Source organism: Triticum aestivum, chromosome 7B (assembly GCF_018294505.1).
Source record: "Triticum aestivum cultivar Chinese Spring chromosome 7B, IWGSC CS RefSeq v2.1, whole genome shotgun sequence".
NCBI classification, from domain to species: Eukaryota; Viridiplantae; Streptophyta; class Magnoliopsida; order Poales; family Poaceae; genus Triticum; species Triticum aestivum.
Window position 1 is genome coordinate 198,331,427 of NC_057813.1, and position 10,302 is coordinate 198,341,728.

Sequence of the window (10,302 nt, forward strand, 5' to 3'; positions counted from 1 at the left end):
CCCTGCCCGGCCGGCCCTCCTTCGCCCGGATCCGGCCCCGGGAGCTCCGGCCGCCCCAGATCCAGCCTCCTCCGGCCTCTCCCGCAGCTCCAGCGCCCGTTCCCCCAACTCCGGCGAGGATCCAGTGAACCTCGGTTCGCATGCCCGCAGGTTGACTTTTTTCCCCCTCTGAAAATCTACAAAGTCCCCAGATTCTGTAAAAATGTTGCATACTTTGACCTGCTGTAACTCTGCATCCATAGCTCCATTTTGGGCGTGTAATATGTCAAATTGTTCGTCTTGAAGATTAAATCATTTCATTCTATTGCATCATATTCATTGGAGGTCATCTAGATGCCTGAATCATCGTTGCAAGAGTGCTTCTTTTTGTTTTATGTTGTCTGTTATCAGAACGAGCTCTTTTGTCATTTTTGCCATGATTGATGTGTGCATCCTATGAGGTTGATTCCTACATGTGTTTTGAACTATGCCATGCCTTCTTTACAGGGGTGTATGCCATGTATTTTTGTGATCAATGTGGTGACTAGCACAAGCATGCAAACTAGGCTCGGCCCGGCGAAAGAGGATTTTCAGTCCTATGCCCGCTGCCAGCCAGAACGGGATTTTTCCACTTCACACCCACACAATCGGGATTTTTTAACGCTGATTTTAGTTCCTGTTCTGCTGTAAATTTGATGACATGTAAACATGTTGCTACAGATAAATCCATGCATAATTTGAGATACTTCAGTAAGGGTGTTTTGAACAATAGGTTATTTTTTATCCATCCATGGTCCTAGTTGCAATTATGGAGTAGTCTAGCATGTCATTTTCGTGCTCTACTTTTGCTTCAAATTGTTTCCTGGCAGATTGTTTACGTGTTATTCAATTTGGCCAAGCTTGTTGTAGTTGATCCTTGCATGCTATGGACTTGTTCTTGCCATGCTTAGCTTCACAAACATGCCTTATTACTGTTGGGTGCTTTGCCATGCCATGTTTTGGTCTCTAGTGAGTTGCACAAGCTCATTTAGGTGCCTTCATTTTTATTCCAATGCCATGCTTTGTTTGCTGAAATCTGTTAACGAAACTTGCTATGTTCACGTGGGTGCCATCATATTTTCTGATCCTTTTTGGCTTATGGTCAGTAAGGGACTTTTGATCTATGCAATTAGTAGATTCATGCAATGCCTTTGTTTACCTTTATAAGTTCCTGTAACATGTTGTTTGATAGCTCTAAACGTTGCATCGTGCTGTTATTTTCTGCAAAGTCTGAAATTGTTAAAACTTGCAATCTTACCATGTGTGTTTGAACATGTTCTAGTGATTTCTAGTAATATCTTAGTGTTCATGTTTTGTTCTCATGTTTGGGTGCTGTAGCATATTGTTTTGATGCTTGCAATATGCCTAGTTGCTGTTTTGGACAGCTTGTCCTTACAACTTGTTTCATGTGTGTGTGTTGAACCGTTGCTCCGTTTTGAGTGTGCTCTATATGAAACTTGCTTAGAATTGCATGTAGTTTCATATTATCATGTTGCATCCTTGTTTTGAGGTGATTGCTTGATGTTTGTGTGCATTTTGCATCAATGCCATGTTTAACTTGTTTTGCTCATATCTTCTAGGCCGTAGCCCCGAACTAAATGAACTTTATATGTGACTTGACTAGAATCTCGTGTAGATCATGCTTGTGCATCTTATCTTGATGTTTAACAACTTGAACTTAAGGTTTATTCAGATCTGGACCAATATCGAAATTTGCATTTGAGTACTTACCGGAATTGTTATACGTTGTTCTAGGCCTCATTTAAACTTGCCTTGATGTGTTGCTCTTGTTTGCATCATCTCTTGCCATGATTAGCTTCGTGTAGCTTGGTCATGCATCATGCTTGTTTGTGCATCATGTCGTGTTCATGTGTGGTGTGTTTACCTATGTTGTGTGCTTCTTTTCGATAGTTCCTGTTTCGTTGCGATCGTGAGGATTCGTTCGTCTACACTTGGTTCGGCCTCATCCGTTCGTATTCTTCATGGACTCGTTCTTCTTCCTAGCGGGATTTCAGGCAAGATGACCGCTACCCTGGATCTCAACACTATCATTGCTCTGCTAGTTGTTTCGTTCTATCGCTATGCTGCGCTACCTATCACCTGTTTATCGAGCCATCCCATATTGCCATGAACCTCTAACCTTTGAGACCTTTCCTATGCAAACCGTTGTTTGGCTATGTTACCGCTTTGCTCAGCCCTCTTATAGCATTGCTAGTTGAAGGTGAAGTTGAAGATTTCTCCATGGTGAAGAGGATTTTGGTTGGGATATCATAATATCTTTTATATTATTAATGCATCTATATACTTGGTAAAGGGTGGAAGACTCGGCCTTTTGCCTAGTGTTTTGTTCCACTCTTGCCGCCCTAGTTTCCTTCATACCGGTGTTATGTTTCCGGATTTTGCGTTCCTTATGCGGTCGGGTGATTTATGGGACCCCCTTGACAGTTCGCTTTGAATAAAACTCCTCCAGCAAGGCCCAACCTTAGTTTTACCATTTGCCTCACCACCACCTACTTTTCCCTTGGGAGTCGCTCTCTCGAGGGTCATCTTTATTTTAGCCCCCCCGGGCCAGTGCTTGTCTAAGTGTTGGTCCGAACTGAGCTGCCTGCGGGGCCACCTCGGGGCAACATGAGGGCTGGTTTTACTCGTAGCTAGTCTCATCCGGTGTTGCCCTGAGAACGAGATATGTGCAGCTTCTATCAGGATGTCGGCGCATCGGGCGGCTTTGCTGGTCTTGTTTTACCATTGTCGAAATGTCTTGTAAACCGGGATTCCGAGTCTGATCGGGTCTTCCTGGGAGAAGGTCTATTCCTTCATTGATCGCGAGAGCTTGTCATGGGCTAAGTTGGGACACCCCTGCAGGGTATTACCTTTCGAAAGTCGTGCCTGCGGTTATAGGCAGATGGGAATTTGTTAATGTCCGGTTGTAGATAACTTGACACCAGATTTGAATTAAAACGCATCAACCGCGTGTGTAGCCGTGATGGTCTCTTCTCGGTGGAGTCCGGGAAGTGAACACAGTTTCTGGGTTATGTTTGACGTAACTAGGAGTTCAGGATCACTTCTTGATCATTACTAGTTCACGACCGTTCTGCTTGCTCTCTTCTCGCTCTTATTTGCGTATGTTAGCCACCATACATGCTTAGTCGCTGCTGCAGCCTCACCACTTTACCCCTTTCCTTCCTTTTAAGCTTTGCTAGTCTTGATACCCATGGTAATGGGATTGATGAGTCCTCGTGGCTCACAGATTACTACAACAACAGTTGCAGGTACAGGTTATGCGATGATCATGATGCGAGAGCGATGCTTGCTTGTGTTGAGTTCTTCTTCTGCTTCATCGATCAGGGGATAGGTTCCAGGTCGGCAGCCTGGGCTAGTAGGGTGGATGTCGTTTGAGTTTCTGTTTGTGATTCATCCGTAGTCGGATGATGCTCTGATGTATTGAAATGTTGTATTCGGTGGCATTGTATGCCTCTTGTATGTATCCCCATCTATTATGTAATGTTGATGTAATGATATCCACCTTGCAAAAGCGTTTCAATATGCGGGTCTATCCTTGGTGGGACCTTCGAGTTCCTTTTGGATAGGGTCGCATATTGGGCATGACACACCACCACGGCACCACGCCCCACTCCTCCTCACCTTATCTCTCATATTTCTCCCTCCATTTTTATATACAAGGGGCCACTATCAAAATTACAATTTGCAGATATACAAGGCCACTAACACTAATCGATGCAATATTAATGGTGTTTGCCTGATTGTACTAGCAAAGGAGGACATTAATTATCCCTTGCATGCATGCGGGGGTTTGTAAAAAAATGCATCTTGATGTTCCATGCAATGCACGGGCATCTTGCTTGTCCATGAAAAAAACACATGGCAAAATTCCATGGCGAACGAGGGATTTGAATCTGTTGGGAGGGGCTGTTTGGATCTTGCCCAGGGTAGCCAAAATATTGGTGACCCTTTTGTCCACCAGTGCCTTTTCCACCGATGAATGAGGAATGGCTCGGGGCTCATGCTGTCATCCATCCTCCAGCGCGCATGTTGGAGACGAGCTCGCACGAGCTGTGTTTTTTGTCCCACAACGCCGCCCAAGCTGCCCGCAGACCGACAGGTGACCTGCAAATTACGCCATCCAACCATAGCCGCACACATTATGACAGCAACTCAACCAACTAGACGAAATTCACGCAAACACGTAGACAAACTGATATTTCATATAAACAACGACGAAAATCATATAAAATACCGGGTTTTCACACAAACATGACGGATTTCATTACATTCAAATGAACTACGCGGTGCTAGTTCTGGACAACACAAGTATATAATACCTGGCCTAAATGGTTGCCCGCCGATCGATTTGTGTTCCTCATGTCTGTCAGCACGATCACCGGACTGCCGGGAGCCCCGGAGGTATATGCTTCAGCGCAAAGGACGGCTCGCTTCCCCACTGCCCAACTGATATCATTGGCTGGTGCCAAAGATGATGGTGGCCGGCACCGGTTCGAGTTCATCACCGGCCACTACTTCGCCATGGCCGGCACCGGCTCGAGTTCATCCTAACATTCCCCTCTTCCGTGGAGCCCATGCGGAGTCGACGAAGGTCCTTGCAACAAAAGGATCCGGCAAGACACCTATTGTGTACGCCGGCGTCGCCTCCATGGTGGCCTCCCGTGTTCTACTTCTCCTCGATGATGGCGGCGGACGCGGAGGCGCTGGCCACCGACTCGTCGCTCTCTGCGCACCCGGCTTCTGTCGCTGCTTGCATGGCGCGCCCGCCGGCATGGGAGTCTCGGCCACAGAAACGGGAGATGCGGTACGAGGCGGCGGCATGGACAACAGCAACGACGCCCGTGCGCTGCTCCTTGTCGAGCTGGCCTGGAACTGGCTCCGTCGGGCGAGGGGAGGGAGGTGGATCAGCGAGCTGCATAGCTCGTATCCGGTGGGCTACCCAGCCGGCTTGGATGCGTAATAACTACTCTTCGTAAGCCATTGTAAGAGTGGACAAAATGGTGGAGGAGATAGGGGAGCGGCGGAGGTGTGCGATTCTTGGCCGGCGTTTGGCCTCGTTTAAATAGGAGATTAAATAGACGGCGGACGGGAGGAGCTTGGCCGGCATTGCGTTTAACGCCGGCGCGGTCATGAACGGACGTGTGTCCAGAGTGGGTTTCTCGGCTTCCACACGGGCGGGTTTCATGGAGGCGTTTGAATGCGGCACGGAGGCGTGTTCAGCCGGGCGTGCCGCGAGTGGCGCCCTCGACTCTGACCTAGGACACCGCACCGTTCTTCCACTGACGTGTGGGCTCTTTGGGTGCATGGCCTGCATGTCAGTGACCCAACGCAGGCAGCGCACAGCAGAGGAACCTTTGGTGGGCCAGGGCGGTCAGAAGCGGGCATTTCATAAACCGATGATTGTTCATTGAGTGTGACGTCATCTTTTTCATGTAGTTAAGCCTACTATGTTGATAGCCCGTTTGATACGTTGTGATTCATAAAGACCGATGAAAACATCAATGTTCTGCTTATCACAGATAAGATTGATTAATACCCGTAACAATCCATGTCCTTAACAAAGGGTGCATGCACGTATAGGTTGAGCGTGTGTCTTGTGTCGTGTGCTGTGTGCATGCAGGCGTGCGAGTGTTGCGTGCGTGCAAGGGTGCGTTTCAGTGTTGCATGCATGGGTGCGTATGTGCGTGTGTTCGTGAGTGCATGTGTACGTGTCAGTGTTGCATGCCAGCATGCGTGTGTGTGTACGTTATGTGTACGTGTCAGTGTTGCACGCCTACATGTGTGCGTGTCTTGCGTGCGTGCATGTGTACGTGCGGGGTGAGGCTACACGTCAGTCGACCGACTTTTTCATCTCTCGTCATTAAATTTTCCAGCCGTTGGATACAGAATCAAGGGCCTCCAGTTTATCATCAAACTCCACCCCCCCTGAGCTGCCAGCCACCACTGGCCGAACCGCCCGCCCCCGCCGCCCGCGGCCGGCCCACCCTCCCCGAAACCACTCTCCACCGCCGGTCCGCCGCCGCACCGGCCATCCCTCTAGCCCCCCACCCTGCCGAGCTTTTTCTCCGGGTATCCCCACCCCACCGCCCAATGAACGCCCCCCAACCGCTGGTGACTGCCAACCAGAGGTCTCACGACTTCGAATACCCACCGACCACTAGTTTATTACCATTTCTGTCCTTCATATACACGCTGACGGGTGGGCCCTATGGTAATGTGCGCTGCTGAATGTGGACCATTTGACTGGTCAATTGATCGTGTTATCAACAAATTACGGAGCTGTATGGTGAGCCAGTGACCGTATGATCACCCTAAAATGTACTCCTATTTTATTAACACAGTACAGACTCAAACTACCATTTCTTTATTTCATATACGGGCTGACAGGTGGGCCCCACGGTTACGTGGCCCGATGGTGCAACACTAGTTGTGCCGTTTGACTGGTCAATTGATTGTGTCATCAACAAAATACGGAGTTGTACGGGTGAGCCAGTGACAGTATAATCATGACATGTATTTGTTTAACACGGTACAGATGCAAGGGCTCATAATACGCGCAAGCACTCACCGCTATAGGCGCACACACGCGAACCCTACCCCTATGAGCACCTTCGAGAGAGTGGGCCAGCATATATGATCTTGAGATTTTACGAAGTCACCATAGGTGCCTCGTAGTCGAGTGGAACGTCTCCTCCCACTGAACGTACATCGCCGGAAAGTACTAAAATTAACACAAGATAAATGCGAGCACCGGGACTTTTACCTTGGTGGGCTCGAGAAACCACTGTCCTCTAACCTTCCAACCACATGTTGGTTAGCACGACAAAATGTATGTCGTGACCGTGATGAGCTTATTCTGAAGTCCAGTGACCATATCATGCTTTCACTTCAAATACAATGACGGTAAGTGTCGTCAACAAAATACGGAGCACGCATCAAATGCAAAGTCCATCAGTGTCATCAACAAAATATGGAGACGTATCGTGAGCTAGATACCGTTGTACTATTGTATATGCTTATTTTCTTAGTGGCCGATTGCGTGTGTGGTGTGGTGGGCACATCATTTCTAGTTGTGGTGGGTCAACATGAAGACTCATGGGTCGGTTCCATCCTGCACCACATATAGGTTGGAGCGAGACGTGTTATACGGAGACCCATGTGGAGGACTCGGCGTACAACACGAAGCTACCAGAGTCGCGGAGGACTCTATCTCCCACTGGTGATAAGCCGACTATATATGATTTGTAACCCTAGGTCCTTAGTATGTTATACAAGCTTGGGGGCTAGTTCGTCGATAGTATACACACACGCACAATGCTTGGTATTCACGTGTACTTTGTACACACCCCTGTCACTAATATACAGTACCAGGAGTAGGCTCTTTCTTCAACTGCAAGGGTCCAATCCGAACTAGGGTAAAACTTTGCCTCTTATTACCATCCAGCCTAACAGCCAGGGATATCCTACCGAATGACATGATGAAATCATATCTACCAACTACTATTAGAGAGGTGTGTCGGGGGGAGGGGGCAATGTGTGCGAGAGAGGCCTAAAGATAACGTGCGTGCGGGAGACACGTAGGCACATATATGTGCGTATAGAGGGCTAGTAGAGACCGTGCATGTGTATATATGCATGTGAGAGAGATAGTGTTTTCCAACTGAGATTAGTGAAAAGAGTGGTACATAGTAGTCAGAAAGAGAGAGAGAAACAGAGAGAGCATGTGCGTGAGACACCCCGACACCCTGAGAGAGATTGTGAGCATGTGTGAAAGAGAAATGCCGATGCATATAAAGTGTGTGCACTTATGCGTTAGATAGAGAGATATATAACACGTTTGTGAGAACGGGGCGAGGCATAGTGCATCTAAGGCGGTTCTACGCATTAAATTAAAATATAAATGGCATTATTATATTTGGATGAGATCATGAATTTTGCAAATTTGCGTATGGACGAAAATCGGTCTATCAGACACCCATACTCTATTGAATTCTAGCATGTGCATGTGTTTATTTCATATTATCGATCCATAGAGTGAGAGCGGTTTGAAATACAGGCAATGGATGCTTTTGCAATTCATATATAAACATTAATTAGTGCACTCCATGTTGTTAGTGTGAAGCACTTTATACATTTGTCACTTGCATGGATACATTCCAAATTGCTAGCTATGAAATAAAATGCATGTCGAATTCAACATAAAGGGGGTTTCGAAGATTCGAATTCATAGGAAGTGCATTCATCTATTTGAACCCGAGATAATGTCATTTGTAAATCAGATGTAAAAGGGGGCATCAATCTTTGTTGTGAGTTTGAACATGCTATATATATATTCATACGCATATCTAACTTTTTTTTTGCAACCAAGGAGATTATACCTGGAACCATGCATGAACTGAGGTAAGTTGCATATTTTTTAATATATACTCGTGTACAATGTATATTAAAATGTACCCCCTCCATTCCAAAATAATCGTAGCTTTAGGATTTTCAAGAGTAAAGATTTGTGAAGTTTGACAAATCCTGAAAGTTCAATTCAAGAGAACCGAAAACGTTAATGCTTCTGCTCCCAAATATTGAACGAAGCGCCAAATAGGCCTTTGGTCACCCGAAACCACGCGAGACTAATGTTTTGGTGATAGGAAATTACTGTCCTGACTCTGGCCTATGTAGCCTATCGGCCCGATGTCCAAAGGTCTAAACCGGGGTAGGTTTGTAACTTCACCAAGACGCCAGTCTCAACTGCCTCCGAGAAGCATTCATACGCCGTGGGCGCCTAAACACCCATGCGCTCGGATGAAATCTACCCCGCCCACATTTGGGACACCTGACATGACAGTCCTACCCCCAACCCGCAATATGTCTGAAATTTTATATGGGGGCAAAGTTTGTAACTTTCCCCAAATTTCAAACAAGCGCGTCTCAAACCGAAACATTGTTCCCCCTTACTTCCCCGCCTCCCTCTGTTTCCCAATTCATACTCCGTGGGCACGAAAACGCCCTCTCCACCAGCCGCGAAACCCTAGCCTCCTCCGTCCTCCACCCCATAGCGGCCAATCCACTGCCGCCCTCCTCCATCACGCCGGAGCCGGTACCCCGATGTCGTCGTCCAACGCAACTGCAACCGCAATGCCCTCAAGGACTTAGCAGCTGAAGCCGAGGCAGAGCTGCCTCCACGACACCGACGCCGACGTGCGCCGTACCAGAACCACTCCGACCACGCCGTCCTGCGCCTCACTGCTGCGGCTCCACTGTCGCAACCATCCACCGCACCGGAGTTGTTCCTGCTACGCCGTCGTTCGCCGCCTCGGATCTGCTTCCCCGCTGCCGATAGACGGCCATCGCACCACACTCAACAACTTGGCCATGGGTTCGTCCAAGGCTGCACCGTCCTCCACAACTTCTGGTTTCCGGTGAACAACAAGATAGTCGGAAAAACAAAAGGAGGACATAGCACTGCCGGCAGAAAGAGGTACTCCTCTTCCCTTATTCGTGCAAATCTTACGTCTCCGCTCACATCATATTCATCCCACGAAAGAAACTAGTTGAGCGCTTCTTACTGCATCTTCTTCGTGATACTAAATGCACAAGGTTTCCTCCCTTTTACTATTTCACCTTTGCTAGAGGTCAGTAGCCTGCCTGGATTTCAATTCAGGGTCAGTCAAACCGCAATTAAAAGAATCAGCACCTGCTTAGGTGCGCGGAGCACCTAGTCCGCCTGTTCCCCAGGGAAGCGGCGCATCAGTGTCTATCATAGGGGTGTGGGGCGCAGGAGCTGCTTGCGCCCGATCTGGAGGTCGGCGGAGCTTGAATGGATGGACGGGGGGGCGATGCCAAGCACGGCGGTGCGGTGAGGTCGAGGGGAGGGCGCAGGCAGGGGAGGAATACTGGGCCGGTGGTTGCTGGCGTTTCGAGGAAGATCGTCAACACTGACTGGCTGGAGGTAGATGAAGGCGATCTGCCCATTCTTTGTACATCGGACGGTGCAGAAAAAATGGACTGACCTATTTGCTTTCAGTCGACTGTTATTTTCATAGAATCCTGTAGTAATTGAGTGTGACATGCATGTTGTAGAGCTATCATATGTCTCTCGTCATTTATTTCTCACCGACCTACTATCTACTACCTTTACACTGTACTAATTGTGCACACACTTCACCCATACTCACACTATTGTTTTTTATGCATGGGTATTTCAGACTCTGACGCAGTGTTGATGAATGCAGAAAAGAAAAGACAGAAGTCGCTCCAGTGTAATTCGAA